Consider the following 27,331-nt stretch of genomic DNA (forward strand, 5'->3'; position numbering starts at 1 on the left):
CTGCGTCTCCAGTCTCAGCTCCACACGGTCGATCCCTGCTTTCAGCGTGTCAACCACCTTCCCCAGGTCCTCCTGAGCCTCCCTTCTCTGTTAGCTGCACTTTCCATTCAGAAAGTCCACCAACTGCTCCATCGACCATTGGGCTGGTCGGGCCGACCCCTTGCTCTCTGCCATCTTTCCTGGAGTCAGAAGAAGAGTTTCTTGCTCTTGCAGCTCCTTCCTTCTAGACCCACTTCTGGTCCACGGATCCATCCACCGACCTCACCAGTGGAGTATAGCTTTCCTCCACCACCACTGCACCTTTTTTCTCCAAAACATCCACCTGACAACCGGGGAGAAGGTCCTTGAGCAGGAGCTGCCAAATATGTGACCACTCACTCCATGGCTGCCACCGGAAGTCCCCAGCATGTTATAGATTGATATTTGGGCAGCACGGTAGCCTTGTGGATAGCACAATTGCTTCACAGCTCCAGGGTCCCAGGTTCGATTCCGGCTTGGGTCACTGTCTGTGCGGAGTCTGTACATCCTCCCCGTGTGTGCGTTGGATTTCCTCCGGGTGCTCCGGTTTCCTCCCACAGTCCAAAGATGTGCAGGTTAGGTGGATTGGCCATGATAAATTGCCCTTGGTGTCCAAAATTGCCCTTCGTGTTGGGTGGGGTTACTGGGTTATGGGGATAGGGTGGCGGTGTTGACCTTGGGTAGGGTGCTCTTTCCAAGAGCCTGTGCAGACTTGATGGGCTGAATGGCCTCCTTCTGCACTGTAAATTCTATGATAATCTATGCAAAGTCACAATTCGTGAATTCTCACCTACAGAACAGATGTTCACATTTCACACATATTTTCATTTCTTCTGTTAAAACTATCACAATGTTTTAGTTACAATAATTTTAACAAATCAAAATCATTAATTCCTGAAATATTCTCTGTATTTTGAGTCCTCAATATTGAATAAACCCACAGTCATCGCTACTCATTTCCATAACTACCCATGCCCATTTTTTAATTGATCCTGTTTCACACCATCATTTCCAGGCAGTGCCAGTACCACCTGCCAAAATGGGCTGAGCATTGAAAGCAATCGGTATCTTGGATCAGAAAAGTACTCCGGGATAGCAGGGATCAGCCACAGGAGCTGCAACTGCCTGAAGAGAATGTGAAGGAGAACCCATGGATAGCTACAAGAGACAGTCATGCCAATCTGATGTGGAAGACCCCTTTCCTATTAGATCTGCCTACACCAGCGTTTCCTCACAGCAACTTGAAAGTCCCCATGCTGGCCATGCAGACGTTGGCCCCTTGAAAATGTTGCATGCACACAGCCACGCAAAAAGATTCAAGAGGCCACATACTTAAATAAATTGCCCGCATAGAACATAGAACATAGAAAAATACAGCACAGAACAGGCCCTTCGGCCCACGATGTTGTGCCGAACCTTTGTCCTAGATTAATCATAGATTATCATAGAATTTACAGTGCAGAAGGAGGCCACCCGGCCCCCTGAGTCTGCACCGGCTCCTGGAAAGCTGACCCTACCCAAGGTCAACACCTCAACCCTATCCCCACAACCCAGCAACCCCACCTAACACTAAGGGCAATTTTGGACACTAAGGACAATCTATCACGGCCAATCCACCCAACCTGCACATCCCCGGACCGTGGGAGGAAACCGGAGCACCCGGAGGAAACCCACGTACACACAGACTCCGCACAGACAGCGACCCAAGCCGGAATAGAACCCGGGACCCTGGAGCTGTGAAGCAATTGTGCTATCCACAATGCTACCGTGCTGCCCTTAAGAACAAATTAATCTACACTATATCATTCTACCGTAATCCATGTACCTATCCAATAGCTGCTTGAAGGTCCCTAATGTTTCCGACTCAACTACTTCCACAGGCAGTGCATTCCATGCCCCCACTACTCTCTGGGTAAAGAACCTATCTCTGACATCCCCCCTATATCTTCCACCATTCACCTTAAATTTATGTCCCCTTGTAATGGTTTGTTCCACCCAGGGAAAACGTCTCTGACTGTCTATCTATTCCCCTGATCATCTTATGAACCTCTATCAAGTCGCCCCTCATCCTTCTCCGTTCTAATGAGAAAAGGCTTAGCACCCTCAACCTTTCCTCATAAGACCTACTCTCCATTCCAGGCAACATCCTGGTAAATCTCCTTTGCACCTTTTCCAAAGCTTCCACATCCTTCCTAAAATGAGGCGACCAGAACTGTACACAGTACTCCAAATGTGGCCTTATCAAAGTTTTGTACAGCTGCATCATAACCTCAATTCCTCTGTTAATGAACGCTAGCACACCATAGGCCTTCTTCACAGCTTCTTCACAGCTCTGTCCACTTGAGTGGCAACTTTCAAAGATGTATGAACAGAGACCCCAAGATCTCTCTGCTCCTCCACATTGCCAAGAACTCTACCGTTAACCCTGTATTCCGCATTCATATTTGTCCTTCCAAAATGGACAACCTCACACTTTTCAGGGTTAAACTCCATCTGCCACTTCTCAGCCCAGCTCTGCATCCTATCTATGTCTCTTTGCAGCCGACAACAGCCCTCCTCACTATCCACAACTCCACCAATCTCCGTGTCGTCTGCAAATTTACTGACCCACCCTTCAACTCCCTCATCCAAGTGAAATTAATGAAAATCACAAACAGCAGAGGACCCAGAACTGATCCCTGCGGTACGCCACTGGTAACTGGGCTCCAGGCTTAATATTTGCCATCCACCACCACTCTCTGACTTCTATCGGTTAGCCAGTTCGTTATCCAACTGGCCAAACTGGCATATTCAACATAAAAAATTATAAAGAATATTGGTCCAGACTCTTCCTCATTCCCATCACAAAATGGTATAAGTTGCAGCCACTTCTCTGCACACGGCAGCTCCCATACTCCCACTTACATTAACACTGCAATGAAGTTACTGTGAAAATCCCCTAGTCGCCACATTCCGGCACCTGTTCGGATACACAGAGGGAGAATTCAGAATGTCCAATTCACCTAACAAGCACGTCTTTCGGGACTTGTGGGAGGAAACCAGAGCACCTGGAGGAAACCCACGCAGTCACGGGGAGAACATGCCGATTCTGCACAGACAGTGAACCAAGCCGGGAATCGAACCTGGGACCCTGGCGCTGTGAGGCAACAGTGCTAACCACTGTGCTACCATGCCGCCCATAACTTAAACTAACCAACCGGAATGGCAACTTCTCCGATCCCCTCCCCTGTATCTGGTCATTGACTGGGAACACCTTGCACTTTCCCACATTCCGCTTCTACCCCGAAAACGAATCAAATTTTGTCAGTATTCCCATAATCCTATCTATACTCGAAAGTGGGTCTGTAATATATAGCAGCAGATCGTCTGCATACAGGGACACTCGATGCTCCCCCTCCGCCATTCCCCTCCACTCCGTTGGAAGTCCTGAGGGCCATCACCAATGGCTCAATCGGCAATACAAAAAGCAACGGGGACAGTGGCCTTCACTGCCTCGTTCCCGGTGCAAACAAAAATACTCCGAACTCGTAATGTTTGTACACACACTTGCTGTGGGGACCCTATACAACACCCTAATCCAGCCAAAAAACCCCGGTCCACAACCAAACCGCCTCAGTATTTCAAAAAGATGCTTCCACTCCACCCGGTCAAACCCCTTCTCCACATCCATGGATATTATCACCTCTGTTTCCTGACCCATAGGGGGTGTCATCACCACATTAAACAGTCTCCTATTCAACCCCATCTGGTCCTCGGCTATCACAGCTTGGCACACAAACTTCCGGGCGCATTGCCATCACCTTGGCCAATAGCTTTGCGTCCACAGTTAAAAGCAACATTGGTCGATATGATCCACACTCCTCCGGATTCTTGTCTTCTTTCAAAATGAGTAAAATTGAGGCTTGTACCAATGTGGATGGGAGCTCTCCTTTCTCGAACGTTTCTACTAGCAAAGGCCCCAACTCGGTCGTGAATTTTTTGTAAAATTCCGCTGGGAATCTGATGGGCCAGGGCCTTCCCAGACTGCATCGACCGGATACACCTCATCACCTCCTCTAGCCCCGGTGGTGCTCCCAGTTCCCGCACTTTTTCTTCCTCCACCACCAGGAAATCCAAGCCATCCAAAATCTGCACCATGCCCGAGACGCGCACCCCTCCTTCCCCCCCCACCCGCCACCTCCCCCAGCCCCCGACCTGTACAACCCCCGGTAGAAGGCCTCAAGCACCCCATTCACCTTCCTTTGCTCAGTGACCACCCTACCCCTGGAATCCTTCAATCTCCCTCGCTGTCGCCTCAACTGGTATGCGAGCAAACTACTAGAAACTACTAGCCTTCTCCCGTGCTCATAAAATGCCCCTTTAATCCACTGCAACTGCCCCACCATCTTCCCCATCAACACAAGCTCAAACGCCATCTGGAGCTTCATCCTCGCTTTCAACAACCCTTCTTCAGGGGTTGCTAAGTTCTGCCTCTCCACTGCTAAAATGGCCTCAACCAGCCTCTACCCTTTCCATTCTTTCCACCTTATCCCTCTGTGCCTCAATCGAGATTATCTTCCCCCCCCCCCGCCCCCAGCCTTAATCGAGATTATCTCCCAACACCCCTCCCCCGAATTACCGCCTTCAATTTTTCCCAAACACATGGGGGGAGACCTCCCCATTTTTCCGAAACTCGACATCGGTACCTATAGCCACCCCAAACTTTTCACATGCCCCTTTATCCGCCAACAGTCCCACATCCAAACTCCGCTGTGGCCATTGGGAGCCCCCCCCCACCTTCTCCACGCTTAGAGTCATACCGACACTACATTCGGCAAATACTCCGATCCCACCACCCCTGCCAACATCTTATCCAGAACAAAAAAAAAATCAATACGGGAGTACACCCGATGCACGTGCGAAGATAATGAAAATTCCTTTGCTCTTGGGCACCCAAACCACCACTGATCCACACTCCCCCCCCATCTGGTCCATGAACCCCAGCAACTCCTTTACCATGCCAGACACCTTCAAAGACTTGGGACACAACCGATTCAACCTAAGGTCAATCACAGTGTTAATATCACCCCCCCCCCCCCATCAACCTATGCATACCTAAGTCCAGAACCTTCACCAACACCTTCTTCACAAAGTTCACATCTTCCAAATTAGGGGCATAACCAGCAGTAACCTTCCACTCACCATCACATATCTACCCCCGAGGATCCCCCACTAGGTTACTAGCTAAGAAACCCACCCTCTTGTTGATCAACACCGCAGACCCCCTCCCCTTCATAGCCAACCTCAGATGGAACACTTGTCCCACCCACCCTTTCCTCAACCTCGTTTAGTCTTTAACCCTCACGTCAGTTTCCTGCATAAAAACCAGGTCTACCTTTAAGCTCTTTAAATGGGTGAACACCCAAGGCCTCTTGATCGGTCCATTCAGTCCCCTCACACTTCATGAGACTAATCTGGTCGGGGGCCCGAGACCGCCCCCCCCCCCCCCCAACCCCAATCAGCCATATCCAGATCTTGATGGACTCCTCCAGGTTCCTGTCTCACCTCTCACCCAGGACCTCCCAAGATGGCTACAGCCTCCCCACTCCGTCCAACTACCCCACAACAAAACCTTCCACATCAGCAGCCCATCCCCCCCCTCATCCCCAACAAAGAAAACCCCACCACCCCAGGTTCACAATCCCAACTCAAATCAAAAACAAAGAAACTAGAAAAAACAACCCCCCCCCCCCAAAAATAAGAGTAGCCAGCTGCTGCTCTCCCCCCACCACATACCAGGAGCCCCGTATTCCCCCCTGCCCCACCTTACATACCTATAGCCCCAAACCCCTTCATCACCACCTCCTACCCCCTCCGCGCTTCCCACCATGCCCCACACATACTTAATACCTCCCAAACACGGGTTGGCAAATGTTACAAAACTCTACTTCTAAATATTAACAGTAGAAAGTGAATATAAAACAATAATAACAACTGCACGTGCAAAATATACAATCCCTCACCCCCCTGAGCACGATTTCACAGTCCAGCAATTGTAGGCAAACCCACCCAAAATCCAAAGTCCTCAAACGTTTCCCAGTCTATGATCCCTTAAAAGATTACGAGCCTCATCCGATCAAAGTAACACTCCTTTCCTCCATGCGTGACCCACAGACGAGCCGGGTACATCATGCAAAATATACTTTGCTCCTGAAAAGAGTAGCCTTGGCCTTATTGAATCCGTCTCTTCTCCTGGTCATGTCTGCTCCCAAGTCTTGGTAGATACGGACCATGTGGCCTTTGCCCACCTCAGAATCTTTTCCTTATCCAGGTACCAATGGAGCCATGCCATGACTGCTTGTGGCAGCTCCCCAACTCTCAGCTTCCTCCTTAACGACCGATGAGCCCGATCCACTTCAGGTGGAGGGGGTCAAAGCCCCTGATGAGATCTACCATGCAGAATTAGTGAAGTCTTTCTATGTTAAAAATCAGTAGAAATTGGAGTTAAACTTCTCGGATGCAAACAAGAATGTTTATTGCCTCTATTTGATTACAATTGAGAGAAACTTAAATCTATTCTCAATAAAGTCCGGCTAGCAAAAGGACTTAAAGAGAAGCAACTTATAAACAATTTAACTTTCAAAATAATACAGAAATGGTTTCTTGCTTACGGCAAAACAGCTTGCATTTACTTCAAGAATTAGAGTGGAAAAGTGAAAATATGAAAATAAGGATAGCGAGTTGTTAGATCAAAGTATAGGATGATCCTGGATAAAGATGGCCGTGCGGACCATCATGTTTAAGGAGAATCTTATCAGACCTTAGGCATCTATCTACACCTCTATTTTGTCCTAATTGGTTTGGGTTAGATTTGATTTGATTCAATGGTTAACTGTCAATCCTTAATGTGCAACATAAGTTCTGGATGTTTCATGTTTGAATATTTGTGTATGTTATGGAATACGATTCTGTGCTTTTATCAAGACTGGTTTCTACTGGTTTTCTGCTGACTTTGCTTTTATCCACATTCTGGACAATGGTGCTTTCATATTGCTATGGTGCTTACTTGGCCTTGATCTGATTACTGTTACAGCTCATTTCTTAATGTCAAACTGACTTTGAAAATATGTTCATCAGGACGATAGCTTTTTCATCTTGCTTAGATCTCCAATTAGTTTATGCATCTGTCAGGCTTTTTGTGTCTGATGAAGCTATGTGTTTTGTCATGACCCGAGGTTATGAGTGCTGGAATCCTTATTTTAAAATTGGTATTAAAACTGGGTCTTAATATTTACATTAAAATAGCCTTTTTGCCTATCAGATCTATCAGGAAATAGTTGATTCTATCAGCCCCCACCCTCACCAACTTCTCAAACATCTTGGCCACGTACTCCGTTGAATTCGTCCCCTCAATGCCTTCAGGCAGCCCCACAATGGTTGGTTCTCCAAGTCGTCAACCTTCTCCTTCACCTTTTTCTGCTCCTCCACCATGATCAGCATTTCTGCCTCTAAAGAGGTGGTCCGAACCTCGTGGTCAGCCACCGTCTCCTCCACTTTTTGGATCGATGCATTCTGCGCCTTCAGCCTCTGCTCTCTCCAGGACAGCTCATAAGACATAGGAGCAGAATAAGGTCATTTGGTCCATTGAGGCTGCTCTGCCCATTCAATCATGACTGAGATGTTTCTCATCCCCATTCTCCTGCCTTCTCTCCATAACCCCTGATCCCTTATTAATCAATAACCTATCTATCTCTGTTTTAGACACTCAGTGACTTGGCCTCTACAGCCTTTTGTGACAAAGAGTTCCACAAATTCACCACCCTCTGGCTGAGGAAATTCCTCCTTATCTCAGTTTTAAAGGATCGTTCCCTTCAGTCAGAGGTTATGCCCTCGGGTTCTAGTTTTTTCTACTAGTGGAAACATCCTCTCCCCTTTCACTCTATCCAGGCCTCTCGGTATCCTATATGTTTAAATAAAATCCCCCCTCATCCTCCTAAACTACAAGTACAGACCCAGAGTCCTCAACTGCTCCTCATATGACAAGCTTTTCATTCCAGGGATCATTCGTGTGAACCTCCTCTGGACCTTTCCAAGCCCAAATCAGCTCACCCACTCTCACCAGATCCTCTGAGGTTGCCAACCTCTATTTCTTAAATTCAGCCAAGAGAAATTCAACCAACTGCTCAGTCGACCATTGTGCAGGTAACGATGCCACAAGTCTCTCCGCCATCTTTTCCCCTCCAGTGCCACGCGTGTCCTCCTATCTGAAGAGTGTCCCTTATTCGACTCACTCCTCATCTGGTGACTCTTCGACTTTACCACCGAAGGAGAATACCAAATTCTTCAATCCTATCACAGTTTTCACCTACAATACCCCAGGAAAATGGTCAGAACGGGCCAAGAATCAGACTTCTGGCAGGAGCCACCTTATGTGTGACATCTCATTCCATGCCCACCACCGGAAGTCCACAAAGGTTTATCAATGATAAAAACTGTACAGCAGTACAGCAGCCACATGTTGGCCTTAGTCCTCTACATATCTTCTGCCTATGAGAGTGCTGGTGATATGAGAGGAGTGGGTGATTACCCATTCTGACTCCCAATTGGTCCCTCAAGCAAGGTAACCCATTTCTGCTATGTTGCCCTTAAAGGGACAATCACCACATCCCTCCCCCTTTAACTCCTTGATACAATCTTCAATAACTAAGTTACTCAGTCCTAAATTCTAACTAAACATTGTATACGTGAGTTGGACAATTATAAATCAGGTATTTGAGGGGTTTTCTGTTTATTGCACAGAGGCATAATTTTGTAGGCCGAGATGCTTCTACATAATTGACATTAACAGGAACTGCAATAACGGGTACCTCTTTCAGCACAAGCAATTCATTACTACGTGCTTACACAGAGACATCAATTATGTCCATAACAGGTTGATCAGGTACTTTGGTGCCTGCAGGCTTCTTAGTACACCGGATGGACCGCACGCATTATCAGGCAAAACATAGGGTGGAGGGGTTTGGTTCCTCAACACCACCTGGTGCTCGGATGTGGCGACTGACCTACTGCTCCCTGGACCTGGAATACCTGACTGTGAAGTGCCACCCATACTACTTTCCATGGGAGTTCACTTCAGACATTATCACAGCAATCTACATCCAACCCCAGGCAGAAGTGAAGAAGGTACTGGATGAATTGTATACAGCTATAAATAATGAAACAGAACACTTGAAGACCTTGTTGATCATGGACGGGGACTTCATCCAGGTCAACCACAAGAGTGGACTGCCAAAATTCCACCAACACATCTCCTGTCCCACGAGGGGCACCAACATCCTCGGCCACTGCTACACAAACATCAAGGAGCCTACCGAACCATCCCCCGAACGTATTTCAGAAAATCGGACCATAAGACGGTGTTCCTTCTCCCGGCATACAAGCAGATACTTAAGCGGGAGAATCCAGTTAAGAAGGTTGTGGAGTGCTGGTCCAAGACAACAGAAGAGCTCCTACGTGACTACTTGGAGTCAGTGGACTGGTCCATATTTAAGAACTCAGCGGAAACGAGTAAGCCACCATCGTCACAGACTTCATCAGCATAGTGTAGAAGACTGCATGTCAAAGAAAGTAGTATGTACATTTCCCAACCAGAAACGATGGCTTAATCGAGATATTGACTCCCTCCTGAAGGACAGGTCTGAGGCATTCAAGTCAGGCGACCCTGACCTACACAAGAAATCCAGGTACAACCTCCGCAAAGTCAACAGGGATGCTGAGAGACAATATCAGACCAAACTAGAGTCACAGACTGACGTCACAGACGCTTGTCAGTTGTGGCAAGGCTTAAACAGCATTACGGGCTGCAAAGCGAAGCCAAGCAGATTCTCTGGCAGCAGCGCACCCCTCCCCAATGAACTCAATGCATTTTATGCCTGGTTCGAGCAGGAAACCATTAAACCGCTGTCAACTGCCCCAGCAGCTCCGGACACACCCATAGCCACATTCGCAGCTTCCAAAGTCAGATTTGCCTTCATGAAAGTGAACCCTCGGAAGGCCACGGGTTCTGATGGGGTCCCTGGTCGTGCACTCAGATCCTGCGCAGACCAGCTGGCAGATGTGTATGCAGACATCTCCAACCTCTCCCTACTCCATTCCGAGGTCCCCACCCGTTTCAAGAAGACCACCATCATACTGGTGCCAAAGAAAAGCCAGACAACGTGGCACAACAACTATCGTCCGTTGGCCTTGACATCAATCGTAATGAAGTGCTTCGAGAGGTTGGTCATGAGGCAAATCAACTCCATACTCCCAGAATGCCTAGATCCACTGCAATTCGCATACCGCCACAATCGGTCCACAGCAGACAACATCTCCCTGGCCCTACACTCATACCTGGAGCATCTCAACAACAAGGACTCCTTTAACAGACTCCTATTTATTGACTATACAGCTCCGCCTTCAACACCATAATCCCAGCCAAGGTCATCAGAGCTCCAAAACCTGGCACATCGTTCCTCACTCTGCAACTGGATCCGTGACTTTCTGACTCATAGACCACAATCAGTAAGGATAAACAACACCTCCGCCACGATAGTTCTCACTCCCGGGCTCCACAAGGCTGCGTACTTAGCCCACTACTATACTCACTATACACACATGACTTTGTGGCAAAATTTGGCTCCAACTCCATCTACATGTTTGCTGACGACACAACCGTTGTGGGTTGGATCTCTAACAACGTTGAGTCAGAATACAGGAGGGAGATGGAGAACCTAGTGGAGTGGTATAGCAACAACAATCTCTCCCTTGCTTCCTGTGGCAGCCATGGAGGAGTAGGTCACACATTTGATAGGTCCCATCTGTGATGGACTTTTGGACCTTTTTCCCGGATTTTATGGGATAAATCGGTGAAGAGTGAGACAGTAAGGAGAAATCCCCCTCTGGTGTATGGAGAATTGGACCAGAAATGGCCGTGTGAGAAGACAAAGTCCTATAAGGAAGACGCGAGTAGAGCTGGTAGCACGGGAAAGCATGGCGGAGAAGCAGGGCCGCGGGGAGATGGCACAGTGGTCGACAAAGCAGCTGGTGAAGTTTTTCGAAGATTGCTTCGCCAAGCTGAAGAAGGACACGCTGGACCCGATTAAGGCATCGATTGATCACGTTGTACAGAATCAAGAGACCCACGGAAGAGCGATCCAGCAGGTGGAGAAAAAGGTGTCCGAGCACGAGGAGTATATAACCTTGCTGGAGACCAAGGTGGAGATGATGAACGACCACCAGAAAAGGATGCAGGAGAAGCTGGAGGACCTGGAGAACTGGTCCAGGAGACAGAATCTTAGAATTGTCGGCCTCCCTGAAGGCAGTGAGGGATCGGATGCGAGGACTTATGTTACGGACATTCTGGAGAAGTTAATGGGGGCTGAGGCGTTCCCTCGGTCCCTGGGAGTGGACAGAGCGCACAGTGCCCTCGCGAAGAAGCCCCGAGCGAACGAGCCGCCGAGGGCCATGGTGGTATGTTTTCACCGTTTCCTGGACAAGGAACACGTTCTGCGGTGGGCCAAGAAGGAATGGAGTAGCAAGTGGGTGAACTGTGAGCTGCGCATTTGTCAGGACCTGGGTGCGGATCTGGCCAAGCGGCGAGCTGGGTTTAATCGGGCAAAAACGACCCTCTTTAAGAAGGGGGTGAAGCTTGGGATGCTGTACCCAGCCCGTCTGTGGGTCACACATGAGGAACGGGACTTCTACTTTGAAACACCAGACGAAGTATGGACTTTTATTAAAGAAAGAGGCTGAAGGCGAATTAAAAGACACTGAAGCCTTGGAGAAAGAAGTACTGTGGCGGCGATTTGTTGTGCTGGGTTGTATAAGTATAAGTAGTGCTATGTGTAGTAAGGGGTTGTTTGGATGGCTAAAGGTAACTTTGTCTTGCAGGAAGCTGGTTAGAGGGGGCATGGACTTTGGGGTTGGTTCTGCTTTTTGGGTGATTATTTTTCCAAAGTGGCTGTTTCTTCACTGTTGTTTCTGATGCTTCTTTACTGGGGAATGTAATGCTTTTAAAATGTATGTCCATGTGGGGGGAGAGGCGAGAGAACAATGGCGAGACAGACTGCTTGGTGCCAGGGGCGGGCGCTATCAAGTCAGCATGGGTCAGCTGACTCTCGGAAGAGCAGTGGGAGGTGAGCAGGTGTTAAGCCGGAGCTTGACTTGAGGGGTTGGGTTTCTAGTGTTGTTGCTAAGGGGGAAGGGAGAAGGGGGAGAGGAGATGCTTTGCTGACAGGGTAGGAACTGTTACTAGGGGACAAATGGGAGGTCGGGAACGGCGCCTGCCCGAGGGGGGGGGGGCTCGAGGAGGCGGAGGGCGCGAGTTAGAGGCTAGCCTGAAAAGGGAAATCGCTAGTCGGCAGGTGGGGGGGGGGGGGGGGGAGCCTGGAAGCCCCCTGACCAGGCTGATTACATGGAACGTCAGAGGACTGAATGGGCCGGTCAAGAGGGCTCACATGTTTGCGCATTTAAGGGGACTGAAGGCGGACGTGGCAATGCTACAAGAGACACACCTAAAGGTTACAGACCAGACGAGATTGAGAAAGTGGTGGGTTAGCCAAATATTCCACTCAGGGCTGGACTCAAAGACCCAGGGGGATAGTGATCTTGATCAGCAAATGAGTGGCATTCGAGGCAGGGAGAATCATGTCAGACAAGGGGGGTAGGTACATAATGGTGAGTGGGAAGCTGGAGGGGGTGCAGGTGGTACTCGTGAACATATATGCTCCGAATTGGGCCAATGTGGAATTTATGAGGTGGGTTTTAGGTAAGATCCCAGACTGAGAGTCACATAACGTGATCATGGGAGGAGACTTTAACACTGTCATTGATCCGGCATTGGACCAGTCAAAATCCAGGACAGGGAGGAGGCCGGCTGCAGCAAAGGAATTGAAGGGGTTTATGGAACAGATGGGGGGAGTAGACCCATGGAGGTTTGCACAGCCAAGGGCGAAGGAGTTTTCCTTTTACTCACATGTCCACAAGGTATACTCTTGCATCGACTTTTTTGTTCTGAGCAGGGCGCTAATACCGAAGCTGGTGGACACTGAGTATTCGGCAATCGCAGTGTCAGATCATGCCCCACATTGAGTGGATCTAGGGCTTAGTGTGGAGAGAAGGCAACGCCCACTGTGGAGACTGGATGTGGGGTTGCTAGCGGAAGAAGCGATCTGTGGGCGGGTTAACAAGTCCATCCAGAACTACCTGGAAACAAACGATACGGGGGAGGTCTCCGCAGCGACGGTTTGCGAAGCTCTGAAGGCAGTAGTCAGAGTGGACTTAATCTCGATACGGGCCCACAGAAAAAAGGTGGAACGGGCTGAGAGGGATAGGTTAGTGGAGGAGATACTCCAGGGGAACAGAAGATACTCGGAGGCCCCGGACGCGGGGCTACTGACAGAGCGGCAGAGGTTACAGGCGGAGTTTGGGTTATTGACCACAGGGCAAGCGGTGGAACAGTTGAGGAAGGCAATGGGGCGATTTATGAGTATGGGGAAAAGGCAAGCAGAATGTAGGCGCACCAGCTCAGGAAAAGCGAGGCGGCCAGGGAGATAGGTAATGTAAAGAGTAGAGGCGGGAATACTGTCCTGGACCCAGCGGGGGTGAACAAGGTGTTTAAGGACTTCTATAGTAAATTATATGAGTCGAAACCCCTGCTGGGGTGGAGGGGATGAGACAGTTTTTGGATCAGTTGAGGTTTCCGAGGGTGGAGGAGGACCTGGTGGAGGGGCTGGGAGCCCCAATTGAGATTGAGGAACTAATCAAGGAGCTGGAGGGCATGCAGTCGGGCAAAGCCCTGGGGCCTGACGTCTACCCGGTGGAATTCTATAAGATGTTTTCAGAGATACTGAGCCCACTGCTGGTGAGGACATTTAATGAAGCAAGAGAGAAGGGAGTCCTCCCCCCAACAATGTCGCAGGCCTCGATTTCATTGATCCTGAAACGGGAGAAGGATCCGGAGCAAGGCGGATCATACAGGCCGATTTCTCAACTGAAAGTGGACGCCAAACTGCTGGCTAAGACACTGGCCACAAGGATAGAGGACTGTGTCCCGGGGGTGATAGGGGACAACCAGATGGGATTTGTAAAGGGCAGGCAACTCAAGGCCAATGTTCGAAGGCTTTTGAATGTTATTATGATACCGTCAGAAGGAGAGGAGGTGGAGGTGGTGATAGCGATGGATGCGGAGAAGGCTTTTGATCGGGTGGAGTGGAATTATCTGTGGGAGGCGCTGGGAAGGTTTGGGTTCGGTGAGGGCTTTATTGACTGGGTGCGGTTGTTCTATCAGGCGTACAAACCGGCTGAGGTTGGGGTACTTTAAACTACACCGAGTTACTGTTTGCTCTGGCCATAGAACCATTGGCCATGGCGTTAAGAGCCTCGAGGAACTGGAAAGGACCTGTTCGGGGCGGGGGGGGCGGGGAGAGTGGAACACCGGGTCTTGCTTTACGCAGATGACCTGCTCTTGTACATTTCAGACCCGTTGGAGGGGATGGGGGAAGCAATGCGAATCTTGGGAGAATTTGGCAATTTTTCCGGGTATAAATTGAACATGGGGAAAAGCGAGATGTTCGCAATCCAGGCAAAAGGACAGGAGAAGAGACTAGGAGAGCTGCCGCTTAGAATGGTAAGGAAGAGCTTTTGATATCTGGCAATCCAGGTGGCCCGGGAATAGGAGGCACTGCACAAGTTAAACCTCTCCCGGTTGGTAGAACAAATGGAAGGGGACTTTAAGAGAGGGGACATGCTCCCGCTATCACTGGCGGGGAGGGTACAGATTGTGAAAATGACGGTCCTCCCCAGATTTCTGTTTGTGTTTCAGTGCCTCCCCATCTTCATCCCAAAGGCCTTTTTCAAGCGGGTGAATCAGGTTATTTTAGGCTTTGTGTGGACGAGTAAAACCCCGCGAGTGAAGAAAGTGTTGCTGGAGCGCAGCCGGGGGAGGGTGGGTTGGCGCTGCCGAACTTCTGCAATTACTACTGGGCGGCTAATATAGCCATGATCAGGAAGTGGGTAGTGGGGGAGGGATCGGCATGGGAGCGGATGGAGGCGGCGTCATGCAAAGACACCAGTTTGGGAGCACTGATAATGGCACCTCTTCCGTTCTCGCCGGCCCGATACTCCACAAGTCCGGTGGTGGTGGCGGCTCTGAGAATCTGGGGGCAATGGAGGAGATATAAGAGAGTGGAGGGAGCATCGGTTTGGACCCCGATTTATAATAATCATCGGTTTGTGCCGGGTAGGCTAGATGGTGGGTTCCAGAGTTGGCAAAGGGCAGGAATTAGAAGGTTGGGGGATCTATTTATAGATGGGTGCTTTCCCAGCTTGAAAGCCTTGGAGGATAAATTTGAATTGCCAGCCGGGAATGGTTTTAGGTATTTGCAGGCGTGAGACTTCCTGAGAAAACAGGTGCCAGCCTTTCCGCTGCTGCCGCCACGGGGGATACAGGATAGAGTAATCTCCAGTACCTGGGTGGGAGAGGGGACGGTTTCAGATATTTACCAGGAGCTTTCGGAGGCGGAGGAAACTCCAGGGGAGGAGCTTAAGGGCAAGTGGGAGGATGAGCTCGGAGGAGAGATAGAGACGGGTCTCTGGGTGGATGCCCTAAGCAGGGTTAATACCCCCTTATCATATACCAGGCTCAGCCTGATACAATTTAAGATAGTCCACCGGGCACACATGAGTGACAGAAACTTGCAAAAACCAGACAGCACTGAAACCAGCAGCCATCTGCATAGTAATGACCAATTCCAAGGCACAATTGCAACACTCAAGGTGAATAAAGCCAAGCCAGACTCGTCGGTGCCAGCAGGAGCCAAGACAAAGGAAGGCCAACGGACATTTAGGGACCGCCCAGCGATCAGGGAACAACTCCAGTATTGGAGAAATCGATCCAGAAAGAGAACATAGAGTTGAGAAGGAAGTTAGCAGTAAAGGACGGAGAGGTGGACGATGCCAAGTGGGCACAACAGTCTTGTCCAGCGCACCTAAGCAGCTTCCAGACACAGTACGAAAAGGCCTATCAGGACACGCAACGTGCAGTCCTGGTAAGAGAGGAAACAGGTAGAGGCATTGCAAAGGCAGTGTAGCGACCTGAAAGCAGCATTACGAGCACTCCATGCTGCCACCACGGAGCAGAGACAAAGCTCATTAGATCACGCAAAGTGCCGGAAGCAGATTGCAGAACTGCAGTCTTTGCTTTCAGTTCAGAATGGATTCCACAGCACCTTTGGATCCCAGTTAGATACAGAAGATGGCCCGGATTGGGAAGAATTCAATGAGACCGCGCATAGATATGTTCAGGGAACATGTGCGCAAGGAAAGCCCCAGAAGAGAAAAGCGCCCCAACCCCCCACATCGCAGATAGTTCAGGCACCAATGAATCCAGTAACCACCCACCGCACAGTCACATCGGATGGAGATACAGAATTTCTTTATACCACCCCCTTAACCGTGACCCAATTACGGGACGCGTGCGAGAAAATCACACCGTTCCTCCCCACCTCAGACCCCCACCACTTCTTTGCCAGAGTAAAGCAGCAGGCGACCATGTACGGCCTGGATGAGCGTGAGCACATGAAGCTCACAGTTTTGAGTTTAGACCCTTCAGTCGTAGCAGCCCTTCCCGACCCACAGAATGTAGGAGGAGGCACCCTTGCAGAGATGCACGCAGCGATCCCAGAAGTGATCGGCTACAAAAGAGGTGACCCCGTAGAAGGCCTGAATAAGTGCAGGCAGAAAAAGACGGAACACCCCACAGTGTTTGCTGGACGCCTGTGGATTCATTTTACAGCCGTTTTCGGTAATCGAGACCGCGCCCATTTGTCCCAAGATGGTATGGCCAAATGGACCTGCACTCTTATCTCCCATGCCACAGAGGCAGGACAAAAAGCCTGTACCAACTGTGACCCCTCAGAAGAAGCGCAGAAGGAGAAATGGGTTTTAAAAAGATTGTCCCGTGCCTGGGAGCAATCAATTGCAGGCAAAACCGCATTTATAGCACACGATAAAGAGCAGGTGGAAATGAACCCAGTTGAAGGACACCAGAACCCCGCATGGGTAAATGAGGGCAGGAACAGCCAACCCCAGCCCAAAGCTCAAGAATGTTACAATTACAGACAATTAGGACATTACGCACGATAATGTCAAGCCCCCCTGAAACAGCAATGGAATCAGCCCACAAATGCCCCCCGAACCAGCAAAGACACCAACAGCCCCGACCCCCCACCCAGGGAACCACACCCAAGGGAACAATGCACCAGAGCCTGCTCCACCTTATGTGCCCCAGGGCTCATGTTACAACTGTGGGCCGTCAGGACACTTCGCCCGAGATTGCAGGAGACCCCCACCAGCTAGACTAGCCCCCAGATAGGAAAGAGAACACCACCCACAGCAGCTACAAGGTCCCACCTGCCCCATGCAAACTGTGAGCGCTTACCCACCACTTCTCCTGGCAGGGACACCTCAGCAAGGCCACTTCATTTTTGTTTCACTCCTCCTTCCTCTCTTCTTCGGCCACACTACACTGCCTCCATATGCTAGTTACACCCCAGTCCAAATGTGATTTACGGTGTCCTTTCTGATGGAACCTGCAGCATGTTGTTTAATGTTTGTTACTGTTATTGTTATGTGTTGTATGTAAGATCGGCAATTTTTTCCCCACGGCCCCACGCCTTATTTGTCGGCGGAAACCTATGAAAACTTGCCCGCACGCTCATCGGCAGAAACCGCTGAGAGCTTGCCAGCCCCCGTTCATAACTGCTCTTCTGGTTCGAAGGTAGAACCTTTACAGCAACCCCCCCACGATGACTACATTTTTTGCCCGTTCTTGCCGGTTGCTCAGGCAGTGGAGAAACGGCATTGGTCTCCGCCCTGCCTGAGGACCTCCCCCTCTGGTCAGCTACACTCGGGTAGAGTACATACAGCATTGATCACCGTCCTACCCGGGGAGTCCATCCAATTCTTTTTTTTTTTTTAATATATTTTATTGAAAATTTTTTCTAAACAACATTTTTCCCTCTTACAAACCCAACGGAACGATAAAATAGAAATTTTTAACAATACACAAGTAACAAAACCCCGTTATCTATTGACCTATACTAAACTAACCCCCCCCCCCTCCCCCCTGGGTTGCTGCTGCTGGTCATCTGTCTTCCCTCTAACGTTCCCTTAGGTAGTCGAGAAATGGCTGCCACCGCCTGGTGAACCCTTGAGCCGATCCTCTCAGAGCAAACTTTATCTGCTCCAGTTTAATAAACCCCGCCATATCGTTTACCCAGGCCTCCAGTCCGGGGGGTTTCGCCTCTTTCCACATAAGTAGGATCCTGCGCCGGGCTACTAGGGACGCAAAGGCCACGACATCGGCCTCTTTCGCCTCCTGCACTCCCGGCTCTTCCGCAACTCCAAATAGAGCTAACCCCCAGCTTGGTTTGACCCGGGCATTCACCACCTGCGAGATCACTCCCGTCACTCCCTTCCAATATCCTTCCAGTGCCGGGCACGCCCAAAACATATGTGCGTGGTTTGCCGGGCTCCCGCCACACCTCCCACATCTGTTCTCCACTCCACAGAACCTGCTCAATCTTGCCCCCGTTATGTGTGCTCTATGTAGCACCTTAAATTGAATCAGGCTAAGCCTGGCGCATGAGGAGGAGGAATTTACCCTGCTTAGGGCATCAGCCCACATACCCTCTTCTATCTCCTCCCCTAATTCTTCTTCCCACTTTCCCTTTAGTTCTCCCACCGACTCCTCCCCCTCTTCCCTCATCTCTCTGTAAATCTCTGACACCTTGCCCTCTCCGACCCACACCCCTGAAAGCACCCTGTCCTGTATCCCCTGTGTCGGGAGCAACGGAAATTCCCTCACCTGTTGTCTAGTAAACGCCCTCACCTGCATATATCTCAAGAAATTTCCCAAGCTCGCAAAAGTCCCATCTATAAATAAATCTCCCACCTTCCTAATTCCCAACTGGTACCAGCTCTGAAATCCTCCATCCATTCTTCCTGGGGCAAACCTATGGTTGTTCCTGATAGGGGACCCCACCAGGGCTCCCCGCACCCCTCTCTGTCTCCTCCACTGTCCCCATATGTTCAGTGTTGCCGCCACCACCAGGTTCGTGGTATACTTTTTAGGTGGGAGCGGTAGCGGTGCCGTCACCAGTGCCTCTAAACTCGTCCCTTTACAGGACTTTCTCTCCAGTCTTTTCCACGCCGCTCCCTCCCCCTCCATCATCCATCTACGTATCATTGCCACATTGGCGGCCCAATAATAATCTCCCAAGTTCGGTAGTGCCAGTCCTCCTCTATCCCTACTACGCTGAAGGAACCCCCTCCTTCCTCTCGGAACTTTCCCTGCCCACACAAAGCTTGTGATGCTCCTATCTATTTTATTAAAAAAGGTCCTGGTGATTAATATAGGGAGACATTGAAAGACAAATAAGAACCTCGGGAGGACCATCATCTTAATTGCTTGCACCCTGCCCGCCAGCGATAAAGGCTGCATGTCCCACCTCTTGAAGTCCTCCTCCATTTGTTCTACCAGCCGTGTCAAATTAAGTCTGTGCAAGGTTCCCCAGCTCCTAGCGATCTGAATCCCCAGGTATCGGAAGTTTCTTTCCACTTTCCTTAACGGTAAGCCTTCTATCTCTCTACTCTGGTCCCCTGGATGTATCACAAATAATTCACTCTTCCCCATGTTTAGCCTATACCCCGAGAATTCCCCGAACCTCCTCAAAATTCGCATAACCTCTATCATCCCTCCCGCTGGGTCCGACACGTATAACAATAGGTCATCCGCGTATAACGAGACTCGATGTTCTTCTCCCCCTCTAATCACCCCTTTCCATTTCCTGGAGTCTCTCAACGCCATGGCCAGAGGTTCAATTGCCAACGCAAACAACAATGGAGACAGCGGGCATCCCTGTCTTGTTCCCCTATATAATCGGAAATACTCCGATCTATGTCGACCTGTAACTACGCTTGCCGTTGGTGCCCCATAAAGAAGTCTAACCCAGCGAATAAACCCGTTCCCAAACCCAAACCTCCTTAACACTTCCCATAAATACTCCCACTCCACCCTATCAAATGCCTTCTCTGCGTCCATTGCCGCCACTATCTCTGCCTCCCCCTCCACTGGGGGCATCATTATCACCCCTAATAGTCGTCGCACGTTAACATTCAGTTGTCTCCTTTTTACGAACCCTGTCTGGTCTTCGTGCACCACCCCCGGGACACAGTCCTCTATCCTCGATGCCAGTACCTTTGCCAGCAACTTGGCGTCCACGTTCAATAGTGAAATAGGTCTATAGGACCCGCACTGCAACGGATCTTTGTCTCTCTTCAAAATTAGCGATATCGTCGCCTCCGACATCGTCGGGGGTAGAGTCCCCCCTTCCCTGGCCTCGCCATCAACGGGGCCAACAAGTCCACATATTTTCTGTAGTATTCCACCGGGAACCCGTCCGGCCCCGGAGCCTTCCCTGCTTGCATGCTTCCCAGTCCCTTAATAACCTCGTCCACCTCAATCGGCGCCCCCAGGCCTGCCACCTCCTGCTCCTCCACTTTCGGGAACCTCAATTGGTCCAGGAACTGCCGCATCCCCTCCTCTCCCTCTGGGGGTTGAGACCTATACAGTTCCTCATAAAAGGTCTTAAACACCTCATTTATCTTTCCTGGCCTTCGCACAGTGTCTCCCCTTTCATCCCTAATTCCTCCTATCTCCCTCGCTGATGCCCTCTTTCGCAGTTGGTGCGCCAACAGGCGACTAGCCTTTTCCCCATATTCGTACCTCCTCCCCTGTGCCTTCCTCCACAGTACCTCCACCTTTCTGGTGGTCAGAAGGTCAAACTCCGTCTGGAGTCGTCTCCTCTCCCTGGACAGTCCCTCCTCCGGGGTCTCTGCAAATTCCCTGTCCACCCTTAAAATTTCCCTCAGTAATCTATCCCTTTCCTTGGCCTCTGTTTTCTTTTTGTGGGCCCCAATAGAGATCAGCTCTCCTCTGACCACCGCTTTTAGTGCTTCCCAGACCACTCCCACAGGGACCTCGCCGTTGTCATTGACCTCCAGGTATCTCTCAATACACCCCCTCACTCTTGCACACACTCCCTCATCCGCCATCAGTCCCACATCTAATCGCCAGAGTGTTCTCTGCTCCCTGTCCTCTCCTACTTCCAGGTCCACCCAATGTGGGGCATGATCCGAAACCGCTATGGCTGAGTATTCAGCTTCTTCCACCCTAGAGATCAACGACCTTCCTAAAACAAAAAAATCTATCCGGGAGTACACTTTATGGACATGGGAGAAGAAGGAATACTCCCTAGCCCTAGGTCTAAGAAATCGCCATGGATCCACTCCCCCCATTTGGTCCATAAACTCCTTAAGTACCTTGGCCGCTGCCGGCCTTCTTCCGGTCCTTGAGCTGGATCTATCTAGCCCCGGGTCCAGCACTGTATTGAAGTCCCCTCCTAAAATCAAATTTCCTGCCTCCAGGTCCGGTATACGCCCCAGCATCCGTCTCATGAATCCCGCATCGTCCCAATTTGGGGCATACACATTAACCAACACGACCTCCATTCCCTCCAGCCTACCACTCACCATTACATATCTACCTCCGCTATCTGCTACGATGTTCTTTGCTTCAAATGCTACCCGTTTCCCCACCAAAATGGCCACCCCTCTGTTCTTTGCGTCCAGTCCTGAGTGGAACACCTGTCCCACCCATCCTTTCTTTAGCCTAACTTGGTCTGCCACCTTTAGGTGCGTCTCTTGGAGCATAGCCACGTCTGCCCTTAGTCCTTTCAAATGCGCGAGCGCTCGGGCCCTTTTTATCGGTCCATTCAGGCCTCTCACGTTCCACGTGATCAGCCTCACTAGGGAGCTACCTGCCCCCCTCCCGTGTCGACTAGCCATTACCTTCTCTAGGCCAGTCCCATATCCCGCCTCCGCGCTCCCACTCGCTCCCCCAGCGTCGCACACCGTCCCCGACCACCCACTCTTTAGTCATTCCCTTTTGGAATTCCGCAGCAGCAATCCAGTTGTCCCCCCGCCAGATCCCTATCTAGCTTGATTGCTCCCCCCATATCACTTCCGTAAGTCAGCTGACTTCAACTGACTCCGGCTACTCCTGCTCACTCCTCGACCCCCCCGATGTGAGGGATCTCCCTTGCGCCTGTTTTCCCGCCTTATTCTTTCTGGCGCGGGAACATCCCTTTACCTGACCCGCCTCTTATGGCGCAGCTCCCTTTCCCCTCCCCCTCCCCTTCCCCATTCTCCCACTATGTCCCGTCTTTCCCCCCTCACCGGCGCCCACATTTCCCCAGTGTCCCCCCCTTCCCTGTTTACTTCTCGATTAACTTTCACCATAACATTAACAAGAACAATAACAATAACAATTCCCTGCAGCATCAGTCCCTCAGTTCCGGTCCAGTTTCTCTTCTTTAATAAAGGTCCATGCTTCCTCCGCCGTCTCGAAGTAATAGTGTCTCTCCTGATACGTGACCCATAGTCTTGCCGGCTGCAGCATCCCAAACTTCACCTTCGTTTTGTGCAAAACCTCTTTGGCTCGGTTGAAGCTCACCCTCCTTCTCGCCACCTCCGCACTCCAGTCCTGGTATATCCGTACCACCGCATTCTCCCATCTGCTACTCCGCACCTTTTTAGCCCATCTCAGGACCACTTCTCTGTCCTTGAGGCGGTAGAATCGCACGATTATCGCCCTCGGTGGTTCTCCCGCTTTTGGCCTTCTCGCCGGGATCCGACCTGCCCACTCCACCTCCATGGGGCCCGCAGGGGCCTCAGCACCCATCAGTGAGCTCAGCATCTTATTTGCGTACGCGCCACAGTCCACTCCTTCCACACCCTCAGGGAGACCTAGTATCCTAAGGTTCTTTCTTCGCGCTCCATTTTCAAGGGCCTCGATCCTTTCCGCACACTTTTTATGAAGTGCCTCATGCGTCTGAGTCTGAACCGCCAGGCCCAGGACCTCATCCTCAATACCTGACACCTTCTGCTCCACCACGCGGAGCTCAGTCTCCTGGGTCTTTAAAGTCTCCTTCAGCCCCTCAATTGCCTGTAGCATCGGGGTCAGTACCTCTTTCTTCAACAGGTCCACGCACCGTCTCACGACCTCGGCCTGCTCAGGCCCCCATGCCGCCTGCGATTTCTCCGCCGCCATTTTGTTCTCCTTTCCCTCTGACCTTATAGTTGAAGATTCTTCGGGATGCAGCCGCCGCCGCCGGTTTTTTCCTCCGTCGTTCGGGGGGGACTCCCTTCCCACACACCCCACACCGGGTTGCTCGGCCGAAAAAATTCCTGTTGGGGCTCTTAAAAGAGCCCGAAGGTCCGTCGGAGCTGGAGCCGCCGAAACGTGCGGCTAGCTCATCCTCACCGCAACCGGAAGTCAGTCCATCCAATTCTTACCCGTCGAGGCCATATGCACCTCATTTCGGCACTCTTGGTTCAAATAAAAGTTTTGTTGTGTTTTCCGGCAACCCTTAGGTTGCCATCCTTATGCTATTTACATCCTCAAACATTTGGGTGGTATATCGCACATCCTGAGAGACGGCTCGCACTGTTTCAGTATTTTTTAAGTGTGTCTTGTCCTGAATATTCGGCTTAAAAAAAAAATGAGGGAGTCACACATGGTGACAAATTGTAAAGGGGAAATGGCACTAAAGGACAGACATACTAACAGACAAGATATTAACCAAGATAGTAACAGAAACTATGCTTGATCCCACAGAACTCCAGAAGCCCCAAGGAAAGAAAAGAAGATAAGAGAAAGAAGAAGAACAATGAGTACATCCTCCGTGTTGATCACCACCATTATAATGTGTATTCGGTTGCGCGTGAACGCGAACCCCCTGACCCCAACCCCCCCCCCCCCCCCCCCGGCCGTTAATGATTCACTTCCCCATAGCACCCAGAGCCCAGTAACAGGCAACGCCACACCATCATGGTGTGATAAGCTCATTACATGGTACTCCCTTTCCTACGTAGTCAAATCCCTATTAGTGTTGGCGATACTCTGCAGTATCGTGCAGACTATCCGCATGAGGAAATGGCGAAGGAGAGCCTACCGTGCTAGCACCCCGGTATACAGAATGAGATCCCCTATTTTCGGTTTTCACCAGGCCCCCAAACCCCTTGATCTACAATAAAGACCATTTGTGTTACATCTTTTGTAATTAAAGAAATGGAAATATTGTACACCCCTGTACATGACTGCCAAGCCAGGAAAAATGTCAATGCTGTTTTTGTTTTGTATTGTTTAGGAAGTTAATATGACTGAATGTTTGAATGAGTGTGGTTTATGAGAGATAGTTAGAGGTACCGTTTTTTTAAAATGTTGTAATGCATGTCCCTGTTTTGACATAGCGCCACTTAGACTGTTAGTTAAAAATTTTCATTGCATAGTTACAGTTCGTGTAGAGGCCACGGAAGAGTGCTCGCTGGGTCAGGAAGAGAAGATAACGCAGTTATGTGATCCTTCACGCTTCGCGTGAGGGATCACAAAGAGGGAGTTTAGCCACCTGGGTTGGCCACTTCCCGACTTAAAATGGAGAACCGCAAAGACTGAAGGGAAATTCAGCCAACACAGGCAAAATTGAGCAAGTGCAGAAATCATGTGTATTTAAACTTGCAAAAACTAGACAGCACTGAAACCAGCAGCCATCTGCATAGTAATGAGCAATTCCAAGGCACAATTGCAACACTCAAGGTGAATAAAGCCAAGCCAGACTTGTCGGTGCCAGCAGGAGCCAAGACAAAGGAAGGCCAACGGACATTTAGGGACCGCCCAGTGATCAGGGAACAACAACTCCAGTATTGGAGAAATCGATCCAGGTGATCGGGACGCAGTCCAATCACTTGGAACCAGGTACGGGGTCCGCCCCGAAGGGCAGAAAGCTCCTGGGGACTATAAAGTAAAGCCCCCAAGTTCAAATCGGTCTTCTTGGCAGGGTCACTCAACAACGCGAATCAACCCCTGAGAGTGAACTGCCCAGCTGCTGCACCAACCAAGTAAGTCTCCAGGCAATGCTCGCTACGAGATAGACGCTCCTAGCTACAAGTCCATACCAGCTTTTGAATCCTGCAGATTCAGGACCTGAATGAAAGGCCATTTGTTCCCCTGACCTGGTGGGCCAATTCCAAAGCTAAGTATAGGCCTTTTAGTGATAGAAATAGTCTAGAAAGTAGAGTTATATGCATAAGTAGTGACTTACTGTATATAATAAATGTGTTTTGATTTGAATCTTACTAATTGGTGTGTTGAGTTATTGATCAGTACTTGAACTTGAACCTCGTGGCGGTATCATAAAGATACCTGGTGACTCTAGAGCAAAGGTTAAACAAACAGAGCAAATTACGAATTAAGAGCCAACTAAAAGTTAGCAACAGTAGTACTGCACTCCTGTATGTTTCACCTGATGCCTGTGTCTATGTATTTACATTGCGTATTTTATGTTGCCCTTTGTATTTTCTTTTCATGTACGGAATGATCTGTCTGTACTGTACGCAAATACTTTTCCTCGGTGACAATAAACAAATCCAATCCAATCCAACATTTTTTGATGGCAATACTGACTGCTGGAGCATCTCTCTACTCAAGTGGTCCACGTGTTTAAGAACTATCATTCCCTCCATGTCAGGGATTCAGTCTTCCAGACAAATATTCTGGAGATCTAACTTGATCCACTACTGAAATTTAATATTTTGACACGGTCATACTATGTACTTAATATGGGTTATTTATTGTTGCAATAGTGCTGGCTCATTGATAACTTGTAATCATAGAATCCCTACAGTGCAGAAGGTGGCCATTCAGCCCATTGAATCGGCACCGACGTTCTGAAAGAGCACCCTACCTCGGCCTAAATCCCTGCCCTATCCCCACAAAACCTTTGGACACAAAGGGGCAATTTAGCAAAGCCAATCCACCTAACCTGCACATCTTTGAACTGTGGGAGGAAACTGGAGCTCCCGGACGAAACCCACAACGACACGGGGAGAACGTGCAAACTCCACCCAATCACCCAAGGTCGGAATCGAACCCGGGTCCCCGGCGCTGGTATGCAACAGTGCTAACCACTGTGCCACCCCCACTATTGATAGGCTTTAACGCTGTATGTACAATTCCAAATATAGTCTTGCCAGTTTCTTCACAATCTCGGTCTGTCACGTGTGACGGAATGGTCATAGCACTCGTTTCTGGTACTTGGGTCGTGTGATAAAATTTCTTCTCTTGACCATTTTAACATATTGGTTCTGGTCCTTATCCCATTCACTGGACCATTTCAGCAATCTTGTTCTGGCATGTAATCTCAGTTTCTTTCTCTGTCAGACTTGCTGATTCTGCTGTCAATTTCAATGTTTTTTTGACTCTTCAGTTAATTTCTCATTGTCAAGCTTCCCTTCTTCAAGTTATTCTCCAAATTCAATTCTTCACTGGGCTTGTTTTTATTTTCTCGTTTTTTCATGGAGCTAAGCTTATTCTAGGTTGTCTTATCTCCTTCTTAACTTAATTTTGTAAATTGTTGCAACTTCTTTTGTTGTTTTAATGCCTGCGTTGGCGTTTTTCTTTTTGCTGGTTCGTCTTTATGTTAAATAACTAGATTCTTTCGAAGTCTTTTCTTTCTGCATTTCTTCCGAGGAGAATCCATCATGCTCTTACTGGAAATACACATTTCAAAAATGGAACCTTCATTTCTACTTGTCTGAACTTGAACCAAACCCTTTTGGATTCAATGTTGGTCAGGTCTTTCTCGGACGAAGAGTTGACTCGTTTCTATTCGGCAATTTCTCTCGTTGTCCTTCATTTGGTCATTTAGTGTCTTTTGTTGCCATCCTTCTGGGACTTATATTGCTTCCTAGTGGAGTCTTCTTTTGCCCTCTTTCTGGGGTCTTTTATCGGAGGTCAGTGTTGCTGCCTCTTTGTGGTGTTCGTTGCCTCCTCAAGAGGTCTTCTGTTGAGGTTTTTATTGCTTATGAACCACTTTTTGAGAGTTGCCCTCTATATATGGAGAGTTGTCCTCCAATTTTCCTGTTCATAGCCATTTGTTCTGTCTTGGTTGCCACTGTAAGTGCTAAGTGCCACTTTAAAACTGTGATCTTTTTTCCACTGAGCTGTCAGCAGCTTCCGGCTTTCTTCTATTATTCCCACGCTTTTGAAGTTTAGGCGTGAACCTGGCTGCTCCTTTTTGAAATTTTAAAACTTAATTTTTCCTAAAGGAAAGCCCTTTTAGTCATCTCTCGAGATTTTTTTTCCTCTTCTGGCTGTTGGAGAGTCTGGGGTTTT

The 27,331-nt window shown here is 49.5% G+C and overlaps 1 long non-coding RNA gene across 1 annotated transcript in view; it reads left to right on the forward strand.

Annotated features, from left to right (window-relative positions):
• LOC140424872 (uncharacterized) overlaps positions 1-23,851 on the forward strand; it is a 49,726-nt gene extending 25,875 nt beyond the window's left edge. Inside the window, exon 3 of the long non-coding RNA XR_011947713.1 lies at positions 23,777-23,851. This is a non-coding gene — a long non-coding RNA (uncharacterized lncRNA). The remainder of the gene's footprint in view (positions 1-23,776) is intronic.
• The last annotated feature ends 3,480 nt before the right edge of the window (positions 23,852-27,331 follow it).

The sequence above is a fragment of the Scyliorhinus torazame genome, chromosome 1 (assembly GCF_047496885.1).
Source record: "Scyliorhinus torazame isolate Kashiwa2021f chromosome 1, sScyTor2.1, whole genome shotgun sequence".
In the NCBI taxonomy this organism is placed as follows: Eukaryota; Metazoa; Chordata; class Chondrichthyes; order Carcharhiniformes; family Scyliorhinidae; genus Scyliorhinus; species Scyliorhinus torazame.